This window comes from Elgaria multicarinata, chromosome 6 (genome assembly GCF_023053635.1).
Source record: "Elgaria multicarinata webbii isolate HBS135686 ecotype San Diego chromosome 6, rElgMul1.1.pri, whole genome shotgun sequence".
NCBI lineage: Eukaryota > Metazoa > Chordata > Lepidosauria > Squamata > Anguidae > Elgaria > Elgaria multicarinata.
Window position 1 is genome coordinate 121,949,253 of NC_086176.1, and position 20,802 is coordinate 121,970,054.

A 20,802-nucleotide genomic window follows, 5' to 3' on the forward strand; every position below is an offset into this window, starting at 1 on the left:
GGATACAATGGTCAATGGTATTGGAAGCCACTGAAAGGTCCAGAAGTACCAGCAGGGACATACTCCCCCTGTCAATACTCAGGCGGAGATCATCCACTAAGGCGACCATAGCGGTCTCAACTCCATATCCCACTCTAAAGCCGGTTTGAAATGGGTCTAGAAAATCTGTATCATCCAAAACTGCTTGGATTTGGAAGGCAACTGCCCTCTCAATCACCTTGCCCAGAATTGGAGGTTTAATACCAGTCTGTAATTATTAAGGTCCAGGGGTCCAGGGAGTGTTTTTTTTTTTAAAGCGGCCATACCACTGCTTCTTTTAAACATGGTGGAAAACTCCCCTCCCTGAGAGATGCATTAATAATATGTTGTAGATATAATCTAACTGCATCTCCTCCCTGGGCGACCAGCGCAAAAGGACAGGGATCGAGAGGACAAGTGGTCTTCCTTACTCGTCCAAGCAGCTTGTCCACATTCTCAGTACTCACCAACTGGAACTGATCCCGTGTAATCCTACTCACAGAGTTGCTGGACACTTCGGCTTCAGCTTCTGTTATAACGACGGCATCTAAATTGGCTCTTATCCAAGAGATTTTATCTGTGAAATGATATTAAAATAATACTCACAGTATTGCCTTTCTATTATTGAAACTTACACCAGTTGTTAAAATAAAAAGTCTAGTGTGGAACATATATCCCAATAGGCTTGCAATACTAAGTTCACACCAGTATCAGGGTTTAGGATAAACACCACCCAGGCATCTAGCTGTGGCAGAGTCATGGAATGCTGCATTCTGACCCCAGCACTGAGTTTATTTTTGGGGTTGATGATTCAGTGTCTTCCCCAGAATTCACATTTGTGCCTGAGTAGTGGAGCCTGTTGGCTAACTTGAGTTTTGAGGTTAAGACAGGTCAACAGAGGCGGAACTAAGGGGTCCTGGAGGCGGAACAATCTTTGAATCCCCGACAGCAATCAATGCAGACCACAGAAAGGGAGAACTGAGGCACATGAACATTAAGATTGCACAGACAAAGGACAGTGTGGGGACATTGTAGCCTCACAAATACACTTCTCTGCACCCACATTCTCTTGTCCCAGGGACAACTTCCATTCCACAGAGAATCATGAGTGAACAGTGGGATGGGGTGTGCAGGTGCGCCACACACCACAAAATAATGATGCTTCCCCTGCTAATGAGGCTCTCCTCAGAGCCACACAGCAAAGCCAGCTGAAGGCCAGGCTAAGCCCCAAAGTAACGGTCGGTAGTCAGCCTCCTACTCGGCCCCCAATACTGAACACTCACACATTACGCGCGCGCACACACACACAGAGAGAGAGAGAGAGTCAATAATGTACAATAATAATGCCAAAACATATTTCACCACATATTTGAATGGAAATCATCTTCTTTGCTTTCCTGCAATCAAAAGACTGAAATCTCTTCCATGGTAGAAAACTCAAGTACAAACACAACCTTCTCCTTTTACAATATGCAGTGCATAGACACAGAAAACATAAACGCATATTCACACACACACACACACACGAAAGAGACATAAACTGACTCTGTGCCTCTTTCAGATGCAACAGCCAAACAGGAGACACTGGATGGGGTTGCACTCCCTCTGAGAGATCAAGTTCCTCGTTTGGGGGTACTCTTATGTCCATCTCTGTCGCTGCAGGCTCAGAGTGCTTTTTACCAGCTTCAGCTGGATCACCAGCTACAGCCTGTCCTGGACAGGGATAGCTTGGCCACGGTGGTACAGGCATAGGTAACCTCAAGACTGGATTACTGCAATGTGCTCTATGTGGAGCTGCCCTTAAAGTTTCTCCGGAACTCAGCTGCTGTCCAGAGCTGATGCCTTCCAGCATGTAACTCCATGCTGAAGGAACTGCACTGGCTACCTATTCAGGCCAGGTATAAGGTTTGTGTACTAGTGTACAAAGCCTTAAATAACTTGGGACCAAGATACCTTATTGTTTTACTATGATTTTATTAGATTGTAAGCCTATGCGGCAGAGTCTTGCTATTTACTGTTTTACTCTGTACAGCACCATGTACATTGATGGTGCTATATAAATAAATAATAATAATAATAATAATAATACCTGAGAGAGCGCCTTCTCCCCATCAACCTGCCTTGTCACTGAGGTCATCCAAGGGCATGCGAGCCAGGCAAGGACAAGGCCACACAGTAAGGAGAAGCCCTGTGTATCAGCAGAGGCCCCTAATGATGGAAGCTCTGCACGCAACTCTTCTTCAGGTCCAATGTAACTTCCGGAGAGGAGCGGGACTCTCCCCAAGGACCAAACTCCTGGGAGGGTTCTCAGCTCCCCTGTCATCAGAGCAGAGCGCTCGGAATAACTCCAGGTTTCTGTTCTGGGAACAAGGAGGCCCAGCTCAGCAGAGGGGGAGGCTCAGGACTGTCCCTCCCTCTGAGAAACCACCAAATCCCGACTAGAGTCTTTCGGTGCTTCGCCTCACGTGCGATGCAGCTTTCTCCAGGCGCCTGGGTCTTGCTGGCAGTTGTAATCCAGGACATCGGGAGGGCATCAGATTGGGGAAGTCAAATCAGAGGAGGATTCACTGCAGCTTACTGTACCCCCTATTCTTCCCTTTCCTTCAGGCACAACCATCGATCTCCTCCCCTCCACAGCAAGCAGCCTGCTTGGGAAACAAGGTCAGTGGCCAGCGCAGGTTGTGTTTGCTGCAGGGTGGTGTTAAAGAGAGGGGGGATTCATATAACTGGCAAGTTTGCATGATGAATCAGGCTCTTTGGTTAGGAAATTTCATGCTGGATTGATCTGTTGACTGACTTGTTCCAGGAAACATCTGTCCCAAGCAGTGAGCAAACCCAGTCCGTTGCAGCAGCCCTGAGAGCCTTGCAAGTAAGTCTTCTTCAGCTCTAACATTGCTGGTGGATGGTGGAGGAGGGGGTCAGCGAAGAGCCAAGGAGCAAGGCCTTGAATGGGGGCGTTCTAGTGTAGGATGTTATGGGTGTCAGACTGGGTCCGGGAGTCCAGAGGACTCTCCCCTGACAACCCTCCGCCACTGGGCCCAGCTCCTTTGGGTGCAACCAGGTTACAATAAGCTTGCGCAGTGCCGTGAGCAGGGGCGGGGAGGGGTGGCGTGGCAGGCAGCCGACGAAGGCAGAGGCTGAAGAAGTGCCTCCTTCCATTTCTTAGTGCTAGCAGCAGCCCAGAGACCCCTTTTTCCCCAGGGAGGGGGGGCTTTTCCTCAAGATGCAAATCAAAATGGGTGGTGAATTCACGGTGGATGTGAATTCACGGTGGATGTGAATGTAAACCCTTGGGATTTAATGGTTGCTCTTCTTTGCTTCACAGAATAAATGGACATCATATGAAGGAACTTGGGCCACGGTGGTGGAGGAAAGTGAGGTCAGTGGCTCTTCTCTACTGGCTGTTTGGCTAAAGAGAGGAGACAATATAATAATTTCTTGTTTATTATGCAGATGTTTATACCGCTTTCCAATAAAAAGATCCAAGCGGTTTGCATAATAATAGATTTACAACAATATACAATAAAACAGTCAAGATTGAACAATGAAACTCTAACTGGCTGTGGTTTGGAGATGAGCAGGAAGCAGAAATTAGCAAAGTGATGTTTTTGGCTGCTCTATTTTGTGGCAGGTTTTCATTATTCATCAGGCTTTTGGGTCGAGAATTAGAACCTTTATGCCACTGACATCTACGTCACCTGTCTGACAATGTGGGATAGGGGAAATGTGTACTCCTGCATAAGCTATGGGGTCTGTGGGTGGGAGGGCAGGTGTTTCCTCCCCAATCCCTGGTCATTATTGCTCAGAAGGAAGCTGAGGGATTTCCAGGGGGGCGGGGGATTGATGAATGTGTTGGCCAAATGTGTTCCCTGACTTTCCCAAGGGCAGCCCCTAAGCCAAATGAACATACAGGTAGTGGAGCTTGAGTGGTGAAAGTTGGGAAGTGATCGATTATACACTAGACCAAAGTAAAGTTTCTGCACTGGTATATTCACAGGACTCGGGATCATCATCTCCTTCTGCAAGGCCGTCTCCACCACCAAGTCTGGAAACATCAGGCGAGGCTACTGGGGCAGAGTCCTCACAGGTAAGATCACCTTCTCTGCCATCTCCTTTCCCACCTCCATCTTCCCCAGAGTCATTAAATGAGAGGGAACACAGGCAGTTCAGAGGGAGAGGAGAGGAGAGGAACGAAGATAGGAAATAGCATGAAGGGACAGTCGAGGGGAATGCGGACTGCCTGCCTGATCTCATTATTTCCTTCTCTTTAGACTGAAGGGAACCTCCCCGACATTAAATCAAGGGGGTCGAGGAAACGGAGAGGAGACCCAATAACAGACGAAGAGGTAAGGTGATCAATTACCATGGTGTGCTCTAGGTGCCTCAGGAGAAATTAGCCAGTGCTCCCGCAGGGGGAGAAATTGGCCAGTGCTCTTCCATTCTGCCCACCCTGTATCTCCCCTAAAATGTTGACACCTTTCTATTTTGGTGAACCTTTCTATTGCAGACCCAGGGTGTCCCTGCGAAGCGGAGGCGGTTGGAGGAGACAGAACCACAGGAACATAATTTGCCTGTAAGTCTCCCCAAATTCTGAACTTTCTTGTAGAGGTGGGAGGAAAAATCAGGTAGGAAGTCCCAAATCCCAGAAGAGAGAGGGAGAGGGAGGGAGGGAGGGAGGGAGAGAGAGAGAGAGAGAGAGAGAGAGAGAGAGAGAGAAAATCTGACTCTGTGCCTCTTTCAGAAGCAACAGCCAAACAGGAGACACTGGATGGGGTCGCACTCCCTCTGAGAGATCAAGTTCCTCGTTTGGGGGTACTCTTATGTCCATCTCTGTCGCTGCAGGCTCAGAGTGCTTTTTACCAGCTTCAGCTGGATCACCAGCTACAGCCTGTCCTGGACAGGGATAGCTTGGCCACGGTGGTACAGGCATAGGTAACCTCAAGACTGGATTACTGCAATGTGCTCTATGTGGAGCTGCCCTTAAAGTTTCTCCGGAACTCAGCTGCTGTCCAGAGCTGATGCCTTCCAGCATGTAACTCCATGCTGAGGGAACTGCACTGGCTACCAATTCAGGCCAGGTATAAGGTTTGTGTACTAGTGTACAAAGCCTTAAATAACTTGGGACCAAGATACCTGAGAGAGCGCCTTCTCCCCATCAACCTGCCTGGTCACTGAGGTCATCCAAGGGCATGTGAGCCAGGCAAGGACAAGGCCACACAGTAAGGAGAAGCCCTGTGTATCAGCAGAGGCCCCTAATGATGGAAGCTCTGCACGCAACTCTTCTTCAGGTCCAATGTAACTTCCGGAGGGGAGCGGGACTCTCCCCAAGGACCAAACTCCTGGGAGGGTTCTCAGCTCCCTCTGTCATCAGAGCAGAGCGCTCGGAATAACTCCAGGTTTCTGTTCTGGGAACAAGGAGGCCCAGCTCAGCAGAGGGGGAGGCTCAGGACTGTCCCTCCCTCTGAGAAACCACCAAATCCCGACTAGAGTCTTTCGGTGCTTCGCCTTACGTGCGATGCAGCTTTCTCCAGGCGCCTGGGTCTTGCTGGCAGTTGTAATCCAGGACATCGGGAGGGCATCAGATTGGGGAAGTCAAATCAGAGGAGGATTCACTGTAGCTTACTGTACTCCCTATTCTTCCCTTTCCTTCAGGCACAACCATCGGTCTCCTCCCCTCCCCAGCAAGCAACCTGCTTGGGAAACAAGGTCAGTGGCCAGCGCAGGTTGTGTTTGCTGCAGGGTGGTGTTAAAGGGAGGGGGGATTCATTTCTTTATGGATGTTTAGTATGCAGATTTGTATACCACTTTCTAGTAGAATTATCAGATCAGTTGACAGAGTAATAGTATTACATTGGAATGCAATTAAAAAAACCATTGTTGATCACTAAAAGTATAACTGGAAAGTTTGCATGATGAATCAGGCTCTTTGGTTAGGAAATTTCATGCAGGATTGATCTGTTGACTGACTTGTTCCAGGAAACATCTGTCCCGAGCAATGAACAAACCCAGGCAGTTGCAGCGGCCCTGAGAGCCTTGCAAGTAAGTTTTCTTCAGCTCTAACATTGCTGGTGGATGGTGGAGGAGGGAGTCAGCGAAAGGCCATGGAGGAAGGCCTTGAATGGGGGCTATCTAGTGTAGGATGTTACGAGTGTCGGACTGGATCCGGGAGTCCAGAGGACTCTCCCCTGACAACCCTCCGCCACTGGGCCCAGCTCCTTTGGGTGCAACCAGGTTACAAAGAAGCTCACGCAGTGCCACGAGCAGGGGCGGGGCGGGGAGGGGTGGCGTGGCAGGCAGCCGACGAAGGCAGAGGCTGAAGAAGTGCCTCCTTCCATTTCTTAGTGCTAGCAGCAGCCCAGAGACCCCTTTTTCCCCAGGGAGGGGGGGCTTTTCCTCAAGATGCAAATCAAAATGGGTGGTGAATTCATGGTGGATGTGAATGTAAACCCTATGGATTTAATGGTTGCTCTTCTTTGCTTCACAGAATAAATGGACTTCGTCTGAAGGGACTTGGGTGGAGGAAAATGAGGTCAGTGGCTCTTCTCTACTGGCTGTTTGGCTAAAGAGAGGAGACAATATATTAATTTCTTATTTATTATGCAGATGTTTATACCGCTTTCCAATAAAAAGATCCAAGCGGTTTGCATAACAATAGATTTACAGCAAAATACAATAAAACAGTCAAGATTGAAGAATTAAACTCTAACTGGCCGTGGTTTGGAGATGAGCAGGAAGCAGAAATTAGCAAAGTGATGTTTTTGGTTGCTCTATTTTGTGGCAGGTTTTCATGATTCATCAGGCTTTTGGGTCGAGAATTAGAACCTTTATGCCACTGACATCTACGTCACCTGTCTGACAATGTGGGCTAGGGGAAATGTGTACTCCTGCATAAGCTATGGGGTCTGTGGGTGGGAGGGCAGGTGTTTCCTCCCCTCTCCCTGGTCATTATGGCTCAGAAGGAAGCTGAGGTATTTCCGGGGTGTGTGTGTGAGAGAATTGATGAATGTGTTGGCCAAATGTGTTCCCTGACTTTCCCAAGGGCAAAAGCCCCTAAGCCAAATGAACATACAGGTAGTGGAGCTTGAGTGGTGAAAGTTGGGAAGTGATCAATTATACTCTAGACCAAAGTAAAGTTTCTGCACTGGTATGTTCACAGGACTCGGGATCATCCAACCAATCCCCGTCATCACCAGAGTCTTGTTCCCCACCATCTTCTCCTTCTCCATCCTCTCCTCTTTCTGCATCCTCGTGTCCTTCACCTACAACATCATCTCCTCCACTGAAACAGTCCCTTCCATCTTCTCCACCAAGAGCTGGGCCATCAACGAAAACAACGGCACAACAACCTGCTCAGGTAAGATCACCTTCTCTGACATCTCCTTTCCCACCTCCATCATCCCCAGAGTCATCAAATGAGGGGGAACACTGGTCCTACAGCAGGAAATGCCTGCCTGATTTCATTATTTCCTTCTGTTTAGACCAAAGGGAACCTCAGGAGGAAGGTGTCAAGAAAAAGGTGAGGAGCCCCTTTGAGCTACAAAGGGGAAGCAGTAAAGCAATCAATAGCCCTGTGCTCTCTGCTCACAACACTCTTTGGCTCTTCCCAAACTCACCCCATGAATCGGTGGAAGCCCTTGAGGCCGACCCTGGGCCCCCCCGGGCTGCCATTTATGGGGAGGGAAATCCACTGTGTGGCCCCCTTCTGCGAGACCCTGTTTTCAGCACTGTCTGCAGCAGGACGGTGACAAAGTGTGTCCAGGGCTATTGAAGGAGCAAGATGCCACACTGCTGCTCTTTTCCGCACCCACCCAACTGCCTCCCACAAAAGGGTTGGGGGACACAGGGAGGCGGAAGCTGTGTCGGCCCCTGGGAAGGGGGATCGTTGGGCCCTTGGGCTCCCCTCCCAGGGGGGTCCGAATAGACAGAAAACCACGGAGGCCCCTCAGCAGTCATTACTAACTTTCCTCTCTCACACTTTTACTTTCAGAAGAGGAAGCCAAAAAATGAGGAGCCTGCCGAGAAAAGGTTTGGAATTTTCTTTTGCTTCTGCATTTCAGATGTGTTGAGGGAAAATGTCACAGTGGGGATGGGGTTCTGTGGTGTGGCCCCCTGTCCTGGCCATGTATATATAGAGAGGTAAGTGGCAGCTTGAAAGCCCGAACAAGACTCCTGTGGGCTCTGATCCACCTCACAGGGCTGCTGTGGGAATCCCTGGGGAAGGGTGAATACGGCTCAGGGCATGGCCTGAAGGCACTTCACGAAGGCCGCCAGCTGAAGCTAAGCAGCCCTGGGTCAGGTCAGTGCTGGGATCGGAGACCCCCGTGGAAATCCAAAGCACACCTCCCCCAGCCCCATGGCCTCACTGTCAGTGGGGTGGCCCAAGTCTGTGGCTGGGCCAAACGACTTCCGGCTGCAGGTGAGGAGTCCTATGGCTGAATCCCCTGCATGGGGAAGACAAGCGTAGTGGGGAGAAATGGTTGGAATGGGGAGTCGCTCCAATGGAGCAAACCCTGTAGAAACCTCGTGGACTCACTTCTCCAATGTCTCTGTTTTTGCAGGAAAAGAATGAAAAGATGCTCATTCCTGCCTTCTTTTCCTCCCTTCCTTCTATTTCCTCTTCCATTCTCTCTCTCTCCCTTTTTCATTTCTTCTATCCTTCTTTTTCATCTCTCTCTCCCTCTCCCTCTCTCTCTCTCTCATTACTTTTTTCCTTTTTTATTTTTTAATGAAAAATACATACAACATATACAGCATGCATTGCCTGGGAAGTGGACACTCGTGTCCTCCCCGCTGCCGCTGCCGTGATCGCCTGCTCACGGGCATAATGGCTCGCTCGTTGCTGCAATCAGCCACCCGCCACCATGGTCGCCCACTTCCTGAAGTGATCCAGCATACTCTGGTCCCTGGAGGAGTCCTCTTGTGTTCTGCAGGCGCCCCACAGACGACTGCTCCTCCCAACATCCAAAGCAGGCGTCTGCGTGGTGCCTGTGGAACGCATGAGGACTCCTCCGGGGACCAGAGTATGCTGGATCACTTCAGGCAGTGGCTGGCCATGGTGGGGGGTGGCAGATTGCAGCAACGAGCGAGCCACTACGCCCGTGAGCAGGCGATCACGGTAGTGGCAGTGGGAAGGACACGAGTGCCAACTGTCTCTGGGCTCTGGTAGGTTCAGCCCCCCTAGGCAATGCATGCTGGGAGTTGTATTTATTTATTTATTTTATTTATTTTATTTTATTTTATTTTATTTATTTATTTATTACATTTTTATACCGCCCAATAGCCGAAGCTCTCTGGGCGGTTTATTTAATTCATTTATATACCGCCCCATAGCTGAAGCTCTCTGGATGCTTTGTAGGCCGTTTCTCCTTTACGGAGGCCTAGGGCTGTCAGCCGACAGAAAGCTCTGGCGTGGGCTGGTCCAGGAAGTCACGAAGAGTCGGAAGCGACTGAACGAATAAACAACAACAGGGCTGTGCATTAAAACAGTGGTTCCGTCCTAAAATGGCAGATCTGTCATGAAATGACCATCATAATTTGAATTTCAAAATCTGTGGCCCGAGGCTTGCACAGGCCTAGTTGTAACTAGGCGAGTGTCTCTTATTAAAATTTTGAGCTTTTGTGCTTTTGCTCAAGACCGGCTCACATTTGTCAAAGCAGAAATTAAAGTGAACCAAAGTGCACACCTCCCCCCTTAGTTTCTCCTATCAGCATATAGAGAAACAGCAAATCGAAAGCATTCTGAGTTGCCGCCTCCACGGCTTGCACAATTTCCAGGGCTTTCTTAAAGTCTAATTTGCATTCTGCCTATCAACGCCTCTGCATCCTGTCCCCATTGATGCCACAGACTAGCCGTTCCCTCAGCAAGGCATTCAAGGTACCTCCAAACGTACAATGCTCTGACAGGTGACGTAGTCTCCCAAATAGTCTGCCACAGACTTCCCAGGGGATTGTGAGAGACTGTTAAAGTAAAATCGCAGCATAATATCTGATGGCCTAGGTTTACGATGACTTGAGGATGGGGTGCAAGATGGCTGCCTCTGCTGCCGCTGTCCCAGACCAGGCCCAGCTGCCTGGGCTGGGCATCGACGGAAGCCGCCAGCCCCCTGCCACACCCACACCACAGAGAACAGCCACCCAGTGCCCGCACTGGCCCAGCCGAGGCCCAGCCATCCGGACTGGGCAGCGAAGGGTTCCGACAGCCGGAACCCTTCGCTGCCCGGCCCGGATGGCCATTCTCCAGGGCGTGGGAATGGGTGTATGGAGAGGCAGGCCACTGGCTCCCTTCGCTGCCCGTCCCTGGTGGCTGGGCCTGGGCTGGGCCAGTGTGGATGTCGGGCGGCCATTCACCCGGGCCAAGGGGGTGAGATGGGGATGGGCCTGCCGCCAGCTCACTTCACTGCTTGGCCTGGGTGGCTGGGCATGGGCTGGGACAGTGTGGGTTCCAGGCTGCCATTCTCCAAGTTCTGGGGGTGGGTACGCCATCGGCTCCCTTCGCTGCCTGCGCCAGGGCGGCTGGTCCTGGGCTGGGCCAGTGCGGGTGCTGGGTGGCCATTCTCTGGGTTGTGGGGGTTTGGTGGGGTTTGCGCAGGCCGCCGGCTCCCTTCGCTGCCACCCCTGGTGGCTGGGCCTGGGATGGGACAGTGTAGGTGCCGGGCAGCCATTCTCTGGGAGTGGGGTGGGCAGGCCACCAGAACCCTTTGCTGAGCAATCTGGAAAGCTGGGCCTGTGCTGGTTCAGTGCTGGTGCAGGGCAGCCATTCTTCGTTAGGTGGGGTTTGTGCAGGCTGCCGGCTCCCTTCGCTGCCCATCCCTGGTGGCTGGGCCTGGGCTGGGCCAGTGCGGGTGCCAGGTGGCCATTCTCCAGGGGGTGGGGGGCCAGGGGCCTGCCCCAAACCCCCAAACCCACAGAATGGCCACCTAGCACCCGCACTGGCCCAGCCCAGGCCCAGCCATCTGTTCTGGGCAGCAAAGGGTGCCGGTGGCCTGCCCACCCCCAACACCTGGCGAATGGCCACCCGGCACCCACACTGTCCCAGCTCAGGCCCAGCTGTGAGGGCCGGGCAGCCAAAGGAGCCAGTGGCCTGCCCACCCATGTACTCACCCCAAACCCTGGAGAATGGCCCCCTGAAACCTGTGCCGTCCCATCCCAGGCCCATCCATCCAGGCCAGACAGCCAAAGGAGATGGCAGACTGCCAAACGCCACCCACCAAAGAATGGCCGCCCTGTGCCAGCACTGGACCAGCATAGGCTCACCAGTCCGGGCTGGCAGCGAAGGTTTCTGGTGGCCTGTCCACCCCACACCCCTAAAGAATGGCCGCCCAGCACCCGCACTATCCCAGCCCAGGCCCAGCCCTGGCAGTGAAGTGAGCCAGTGGCCTGCCCACCCACCCACTCACCCCACTACACAGTGCTGCTCCTACTGGTGCTGCTGGGCCTGGGTTGCCGTCATCATCCTGCAGCTGCTGTTGCTCCCGCACTGGCTAGCTCCAGTCCTGCTTCTTCCGCTGCCCAAAGCTGACTGCTGCTTCTGCCCAGCCAGCCTGGGCGGGTCTTTCCTGAAGTCCCGCTGGAAACAGGAAGTTTCACCGGAAGCCTCACGAGACTTCCTGTTTCCTTATGAAAATGGCCGGGCCGGGGAAACAAGGCCTACCGCCACCGGACAGGGCACCCCTGGTTTCCCCGCGAGTAGCCCCTCAGTGCCGGTTCCTCTGGTAGGCCTTGCTTTCCTGGAGGGATCCAGACTTCTCCGGAGGAAGGGTCAGGCTAACTAAATTTCTTTGGAGTCCAAATGTCTTTGCTCCACAAACAGTCAGTGAAATGGCACACTTCTTGCTAACATCGTCAATGCCATGAGCAATGAAATACCGGGAAAGTCTCTCTGCATAGAGACTGAGGCCTCCTGGTCAGGATCAAACTCCTTTGTAAATCCATAAACAGTGTGTGAAGAGCCAAAAGAGTGATGCATCCTGTTTGATTTCACCATCTATTGGGGCGATAGTCTCTGGAGAAGGTGTAATACCCAGGGTCCTATATCCCCTTCTGGTAAGCACAACGTTATAAAGTTTCTTCCAATGCCAGCGATTACAGATGAACGGCACTTCTAGTCAGTACTCATGTCCTTGCATGTTTATCCTCAAGTCCCCAGAGCTTAATTAGGGCTGTACCTTCTTAGTTGTGACTTCTTGGCTACAAACAGCAACCACATTTCAGAACTTCAGTCTTCTCTTTTCCTGTCCCTTCTGTTGCTTTATTGATGACACTGTTTAATTTAAGACGGTTGTCTCCAAAGGAAAGCGGAGCGTTGATCAGAATCCCACCAAGTCCCTTTCCAAGAGCTAGTAGAAGGAGAGGGCAGCTTAATGTGAGGTCCAGAAGGGAAGTTACAGCTTCTGCTTCATCCGCTCCACATCTCAGGCAGCAGCGTCATTCACAGCAGCTGAGGCCTCAGCCTCGTTCTTGCTCTCCCTGTCTCTCTGCCTGTCCTGTCCTGTCCTGTCCTTTCCATTTACTACTTTTCCGAACAGCACAATAGCTGAAGCTGTTGAGCCATCAATAACAACAAAGTCCTCTATGATGAGGATAGAGGATTACAACAATCAAAGGGATGAACCAAGAATACAAACGGAGCCAACCAAATGCTCCCAACCTTTCTTGCGTGGTAAACATCGGTCTCACGCCTCTGACAGCTCAAACACTGAGGCTGCTGCAATGGCGGAAGGAGGTGCAAAGCATGAAAACGCTACAGAATTGACTAACGACCCTTTGCTCTGAACAAGCTGCCAGAGCAAGTTGACCCAAGGAGGACTCTTGCAAATCCGTGCACCGATCCTTTGGGCAGAAACCTTGGGATGGTGGAAGACCATGTGACATCCTCCCCTGCTTTGACTGTTACCAATTTAAAGAGAAAGTTTTCCATGTGCTGAGAAACTCTCAAGGGCTGCGCTATCGTGACTCCGAGGTGCAAGTCTCTCAGAGATCAGAGGCAGGCAACTCAAAGCAGTCAACAAGGCAGAAGCCCTTCCACGGGGAAGGGAGAATAACCTGGAGTCATCCCAGCCGTTGCACAAGCTCTCAGACTGAATTCTGTGCTGAAAAAGACGCTCTGCGCTTATGGGCTCCCGCAGCCATATTCTCTGCCATCTTGCAAGTATTAATACCTGCTTATCTGGAAATAATGTTTCAACCTTGTATTAAGCCAAAAGGGGAAGGGAGGAAGAGAGGGGCTAATGCATGATGTATTGATTCTCCATGTTCCTGGCCTCCGGGTATGTTCCCCCCACCCTCTCGATGGCCATAAAAGAAGGGAAGATGTCCCCCTCTGCAGCTCCCATACAGGACAGCCACTGCCTGGTGCAGATTCAGCTCCCACCTTTACTTCCCAGTGATCCAAGTTGTTCATCCCTTACCACAGGTTATGAGTGTGCTAGCATCAGTGGTCTTACAGTCCTTGAGGGAAGAACTAAAGAAAGTAAATCACTAATAGAAAAGGGTACACTTTGCATCCTTCTGAAAACCTGGAAGTGATTCAGGGCCTGGGTGGGGAGATTGGGGCCTGCGGGTGTGTGTGTGTGTGTTGTGTGTGTGTGTGTGTGTGTGTGTGTGTGTGTGTGTGAAGGAGATCGGGGCCTGGGTGGGGAGATCTGGGCCTGCGGGGAGGATAGAGATCAGGGCCTGGGTGTGGAGATCGGGGCCTGCGGGGAGGACGGAGATCGCGGCCTGGGTGGGGAGATCGGGGCCTGCGGGGAGGACGGAGATCGCGGCCTGGGTGGGGAGATCGGGGCCTGCGGGGAGGACGGAGATCGCGGCCTGGGTGGGGAGATCGGGGCCTGCGGGGAGGACGGAGATCGCGGCCTGGGTGGGGAGATCGGGGCCTGCGGGGAGGACGGAGATCGCGGCCTGGGTGGGGAGATCGGGGCCTGCGGAGAGGACGGAGATCGGCGCCTGCAGGGAGATCGCGGACGGAGTGGGGGGGGGGAGATTGGGACAGGGTGGGGGGATCGTGGACGATGGGGAGTGGGGACATTTTTTTATAAAAAAACCCTACCTGATACGCTGGAGTGCTCCTGCGCTGCCGGCTCCTTTAAAAAAAAAAGAAAAAAGGTCGCCCCTCCTCCCGGCTGGATTTACAGGTACATCTAGCAAAGGCCTCTGTCCCCAGCTGGCTTGGTTGAGGAGATGAACTGGACGGTCCTGCACTAGGAAGAGCATACATATATATGTATGTGTGTGTGTGTGTGTGTGTGTGTGTGTGTGTGTGTGTTTGGCCATTATGCGTTTTATATGTAGTTGATGTTTTGAAGTATTTTAGTGTTATCAGCTAGCCTAGGATGAATGCCCTTAAAGTTGTAATCAGCTCCTTAATTAGGAGTGTTCTAATTGTTTTAAGAATTTAATTGGAGCTTTAAGCAGTTATAAGCTGTGCCAGTAGCTGGAAAGTTTCTGTCTGGGCAGCATCCAGAGATTTTTTATTATTATTTGAGATTTGTATGTGAGTATGTCGTTTCATATATCTACATTCTTAGCATATTTTACTTTTTACATTTGGCATTTTACCTTTTTAAATAGAATACTGCCTTTGTATTTACAGGTCTTAACGCTGCAGTAGTGCCTATTGATACTTGTGTTGTCTGTATTGTTAATATATGTTTGTATAATTGTGAGTGTTCATTTTACCACTGAAGAGGACCATAGGTCGAAACGCGTTTGGTGGTCATGTGTTTGTAGGTAAAGAGAGGTTTTAAATACTACAATATTGTTTTTTTATTGGCCCGATATGTACCATGTATTTGTTTCCATTGTATATATATTGACTACAAATTAAATAATTTTTAAAAATTACAATTGTTATCACTGTTGTTGTTATTATTATTATTATCATATAAAGATTATTACCAACCCAGTTGTTCTGTTCTACTGTTGTATTGGTAAGGGTTAGGGTTAGGATAACAGTTTTTTTTTTTTTTTTTAGGATAACAGATTTTTATTAAAAAGATCATACTACATGTGGCCCCCCCCAAAGGGGCCTTACAAGTATACTAAATAGAAGATACAAATACAACAATAGAAGAGCTTGAGAGTCTCATCTTTCTGATATATACAGCTTTCAGGAGTCTCGTAAGTCCAGAGTAATCTCCCCGAATTGGGGGCTCTCCTCAGAAAGTCCCCAAAACCCATCCTGAGTGATACATCCCACCTGCTGTGAGTCCTTTGATACATTCTCCTGCAGAAGCGGTACATGAAACTAATGTCTGTTCTCTCAGTTGCCTTCGTGGAGGAGAGGTGATTAAGTAACAACATCAAACCAAAATACAGATACAAATACTGACACAATTGACAGAAATAATAATACAGAACCATATACATACACATTTCAATATACAAACTATTACTTTGCTGCCCTGTCTCTATAGCTGGCCCTTTATCTGGGCCCAGCCGTACCTCCCTCTGTTTAGCAACTCTTTTTAATGATGTTAGCCTCGTTGCCCTGTCTCTATTTACAAACCTATTTATACACGGAGGGGGTTCACCTCTTCTAGAAAGAATGTGACTGTGTGGGCTGTCACATACTTTATTACTTACACGCCTGAAATTTAATCCTTTCATTTTTATTTTGGGACACATAGCCTCTGTGAGTTCAGGTGGCCCCCTCTGTGGCACTTTCAGCCACGTCCAGAGCTTCCGCCAGCGGTAGCTTTTCATCCTACGCTTCCCCACTTCACCAACTCCAAAAACCTCCTTACCACCTGTTCCGCCTTACGAGTCGAGTCTGCGGGCTGTTGAGACGGTTCTCCCAATCTCGGTCTTCCACCAGCCCCGTCACCGCCAGGAGCAGAAGCAGCCTGACCGCGGACCAGGGCACCTCCCAAAACTCGAGATAGACATGTCCCCCTCTGATTTTCGATCGGTCCCCGAAGAGGCGGGGCAGGCTCCAGTCCCGAAGCCACCGTCTCCCAGGAGACCCCCTCCAGATTCGGCCACTCCAGCCTGTTCCCCAGGTTCTTCCAGAAATCTGCAGCAGACGGACAGTTCTTTAAAAAATGCTCGTGCGTCTCTCTGGGTGCGAGTCCCTCCCCCGGTCCCCGTTTGCAGCAAATCCTGGGACAGATCTGCTTCTCCCGTGGGAGACAGGGGCAGGAGGCCCCGATGTTCAGCACTTGGTGATACACCCTCCAACGGACCTCCCAGAGGGAATAGGGCACCCTCTTGTCAGAGAAGGTGTCCACCTCCCCTGGGGGCCCTGTCAGATAGGCGGACACCTGTTCCCCCTTCCGTCCCTTCATCTTCTCTACTCTGTCTTTTTGGGCTTCGTCTACCATTCCTCTGTACATCTTTTTCTTGTGATATCTGTTGGCCTGCCTCACTCCTGCCGGGTCAGTTGTACTCCCATCCCTGATGGACGAGGGGTCCGCCTTCCATACTTTCACCTGCAAGTACAGGTCCCCCAATGTAGTCGGGGCCAGAATCTTTGAAGTCCCGAGTGATCTTGTAGGCCAGGGAGCCTTCTTTCCTCCATCTCTCCACCCATTGGCTGTTTCTCCACTGGGCTCCCAGACTTACCAACCAGGTGGGGTGATCCTTCTCCACCGGGTCATTTTTTGTCCTTTCCACATTTTTTTCCTTCTCCGGGTTCATCACAACGACCAGGTTTGCCCAGCTCTCATCTGGGTTCTGGCCTCTGACCTCAGGGCCCGCTCCCCGGCCCCCACCCAGCCGCTCAACCACACTCCAAGGTACGAAGTTGGTGGCCAGGATGGTAGCCAGGAAGAGGGGACCGAGGGCAGGGAGGTCAAGTCCCCCGTGTCCCACCGTTGCGCTGGCCAGGGACCTGGGGGCAGGGAAGAATTTGGATCCCCAGAGGAACTTAAAAGTAGTTCCACTGGCTCTGGCGGTTACCCCAGCTGGGGCCGGATAAACTGCGGCCAAGTTGCTGACCATCGGAAGGGTGTACGTTCTCACATACACCGCTTTCCGGTACATCGTGAGTCCCCCTCTGGCCCACTTCTTTGTTTTTTCCTCCACGGCCTCTGCCCATATTTCCCAATTACAATCCTGGCCAGAATCTCAAAGGGAATAATAAATGCCCAGGAGCTTCACCTTATCCAATTCCCTCTTTTCCTCGCTCCTTTCTTTGTCTCCATCTCCCCCGTCTAGCCTAACTTCTTCTATCTTTGCTCCTTTTCCCTTCAACCTGTAGGCAAAGCTTTTCTTGAGGTTAAGGCTGGCTCCGGTGGCCCTCCCGAACCTTTCAAAATGTCTCATCGCTCTGTCCTTCTCTTCATCGTCCCCTACCAAAACAGTGACGTTGTCGGCATGGGCCACCATCTTGACCAGGCTTTCGATCCTTTGTCAAAGCTGTCGGCCCCCTCCCGTCTGAAGGAAGGAACACCTGAGGGCAATCCCCGCTAGCCTCCTATCGTTCTCTATTTTTTCCAGAACTGGATCGAGCGCCAGGACATAGAGAAGTGGACTGAGAGGGCAACCCTGCTTTACTCCCGAGCGGACGACCAACCTCATTGACATAGCAATAGCTAGTGACAAAAAAGTTGCACAAAAGGAAGAGAACAGAGAGGAAAATATACACCACTGGCTATGGAAGTTAAAGAACTATGGCAACAGGGGGAAATTAGAATTATTCCATTAGTTAGATCAGTCACCAGCATCACATCATTTTTAAATTTTATTTTCACAGAAAACCTTCAGAAACAAGGCCTCCCAAAATACATTCACACCAACATCCAGAAAGCAGCCATAATTAAAACATGCTCAATTGTCAGGAAATTCCTGAATCTGTAAAAGACAGCATGACTTGGCTAAGCCTGTCATGTTCATCTAGAAAAACCGCCATGAGTCAGAATTTTTATCAGTAGGACTCCAATGGAAATACCTTAATGGGAGACTTGTGTTGGGTTGTGTTTATACTCTTTCCTCACCCAAGAGAAAGGAGTCAGTGGATTCAAGCTTACTCCCTCACGCTGCTGTAAAGATAAGTTCTTACACCAAGTAGGTTAATAGGGGTACAGCTTTACTTTTTCAGCATTGGCAATAGAACAACACACAATTCATTTCATTGCATATTCAGATTGCATTCTTCTCCCTTTCTTCTGAGAACTTTTAAACAATCTTTCCTACCAGCAATTAGTCCCTGGGAGTTTCAGTTTCCAGACCTTTTGCTTTGAAGCTTTCCTCCCGTGCCAGCCAAACGATGCAGTATCAGCAACCTTGCTTCCAACTCCTTTCTGCAGCAATGTTGCTTTCATCAATTCTTTTCCTCCTTCAGACCCCCTCCTACCAACTGTTTAAGACACTCCCTTTTTAAACTGTTATCAAATGGACATCAATTAACTCAGGTGTTTCTTGCCTTCATTACAGACACCTGCCTAATTTGCTGCTGCATTTCTCTACTTTCAATCTTTAACTACACCCATTCTTTGTAAAATATACATTTGATTATTTACACAGTTTCAAAATATCAACAAACCCCTCCTTAACATATGTTCTTTTCAGACTTTGTTTACCTTTTTTCTCAATCATTCCTAATTGCTCTATTAGTCTTTCATGTTTTTCTGCAATCAGAGGTTTTGTGAACAGATCTGCAATCATCATATTTGTTTCACAATAACATAGTGTTATTAAACATTGTTTTATACTGTCTTTTACATGATGGTATCTGATGTCAATATGTTTGGTTCTATTTGTATGTCTTTCTGCTTTTGCCAGTTTAATACATGCCTGATTATCTTCGTAGACTTTAATAGGTTTTACTATTTTCACATTGAGATCGGATAATAGTTGTCTGAACCATACAATTTCATTGCAGGCTGAAGATAAACTTATATATTCTGCCTCTGTGCTGGATGTGGCAACAATTCCTTGTCTTCTACTGTGCCAATCAATTAATGAGTTTTGATACATTATTATCATTCCTGAGATTGACTTTCTACACACTTCGTCAGCTGCATGATCCGCATCAACATAACATTCTAAACCGTTTGTTCCTGTGTTTGATAACTTCAGACATTTTTAATAGATCCGTTAAGGTATCTAAGTATTCTTTTAATACCATTCCAATCCTTTATATTTGGATTTTCTACCTTTCTGCTTAAAATACTTACAGCTTTGTTAATATCAGGTCTTGTTAACTTGGTAATATACAGTACACATCAGCTTGTTTAAATGGTGAACTTTCATCACTTCTCTGAAAATCTACTGTCATTGGAGTTTTAACAGATTTACTGTCCAGCATATTAAATTCTTGCAACAGTTGATTTATTTTATTTTTCTGATGAAGGATGAAACTGCCATCAGCATCTCTTTCTATTTCCATTCCCAAATAATGTGTTACATGACCTAAACTTCTTAATTCAAAATATTGATTTAATTGACCTTCAAACTCCTCTCTTTGTTTGTCTGATTCACATATTAAGAGAATGTCATCAACATATAATAGACAATAAACAATACTTTGTCCACTTTCTTTTATGTACATACAAGGATCTGCTATACCCTGCCTAAAATCTAAGGATTTTAATATTTGGTCTATTTTAGTATTCCAACACTTAGCAGTTTGCTTTAAACCATAGATGGATTTGTTTAATTTGCAAACTAGGTTTGGATTTTTGTTAAACCCTGGAGGTTGTTCCATGAATAATTCTTCTTCTAAATCTCCATAAAGAAAAGCAGTTCTAACACCTAAATGAAATGCTTGTAGACCTTTCATGGCAGCTAATTTTAGCAGTAATCTAATTGTTTCATGCCTCACTACTGGGGCAAATACTGCATCAAAATCTTTACCATACTTTTGACTGTAGCCTTTTGCAACTAATCTTGCTCTATACTTTTCAATCTCACCTGATGCATTTCTTTTGATCTTATAGATCCATTTGCATCCTATTGCTTTCCTGTTTGGGGGCAATTGGGTTAATGTCCAAGTGGAATTATGTTCCACGGCATTTATTTCATCTTGCATGGCTTTTTTCCATTTTTTAGCAATTTCAGGAGGTAATTTTTCTACATCTGCATACTTTTCAGGTTCTAATTTTACGCAACATGCTTTTGCTTCACTTACTTGAAATCTTTCAGGAGGTTTACCAAAATTAGTTCTTTCTGACCTTCGTAAAATTACTGGAGATGGATCTGACTGTGAGCTTGATTCAGTTTCCTCTTCTTCCTCCTTTTGTACTTTCTGTGATAATTTTTCATTTGTTTCATCTTACTTAACCTCAAATGGTTGTCTAACAGTTTGTTCAGATTCATAATCTATTTCAGGATTATTGACTGTCTTCGATTCTTTTTCCTCAATTTCTAATTGTACCTCACTGAACTTTCCCACTGTTTTCCAATCCTGTTCAAATGTTTTTATGTTTCTACTAGTTGCTATTCTTCTCTCTTGTGGCAACCACACTCTGTAACTTGAATTCTCAAATCCTATTAGGATACCCTTTTTTGCCCTGGCACCCATTTTTCCTTTTCTTTGTGCCTTTGGAATATGTATCCAGCAATCTGATCCAAATGCTTTTATATGGCTAATCTTAGGCTTAGCCTTGTGAAACTTTTCAAATGGTGTAGAGTCTATTGCATTTGAATAAATTCTATTTTGGATGTAATTAGCATATGTTATGCATTCACCCCAAAACTTTGTGGGAAGTGGGGAATCATTTATCATTGTTCTAACCATATCTTGTAAATATCTATTTCTCCTTTAAGCAATGCCATTTTGCTGTGGTGAATATGGTGCTGTTAATCTGTGTTTAATTCCTTTTTCAGACAAAATTTTTCCAAATGTGT

General features: G+C 48.5%; 1 long non-coding RNA gene across 1 annotated transcript; it reads left to right on the top strand.

Annotated features, from left to right (window-relative positions):
• The first annotated feature begins 7,284 nt into the window (after positions 1 to 7,284).
• Positions 7,285 to 8,655, top strand: LOC134400397 (uncharacterized). Its single transcript, XR_010025579.1, has 4 exons — positions 7,285 to 7,372; positions 7,497 to 7,534; positions 8,006 to 8,043; positions 8,577 to 8,655. It is a non-coding gene; the product is annotated as an uncharacterized LOC134400397 (long non-coding RNA).
• Positions 8,656 to 20,802: the final 12,147 nt, after the last annotated feature.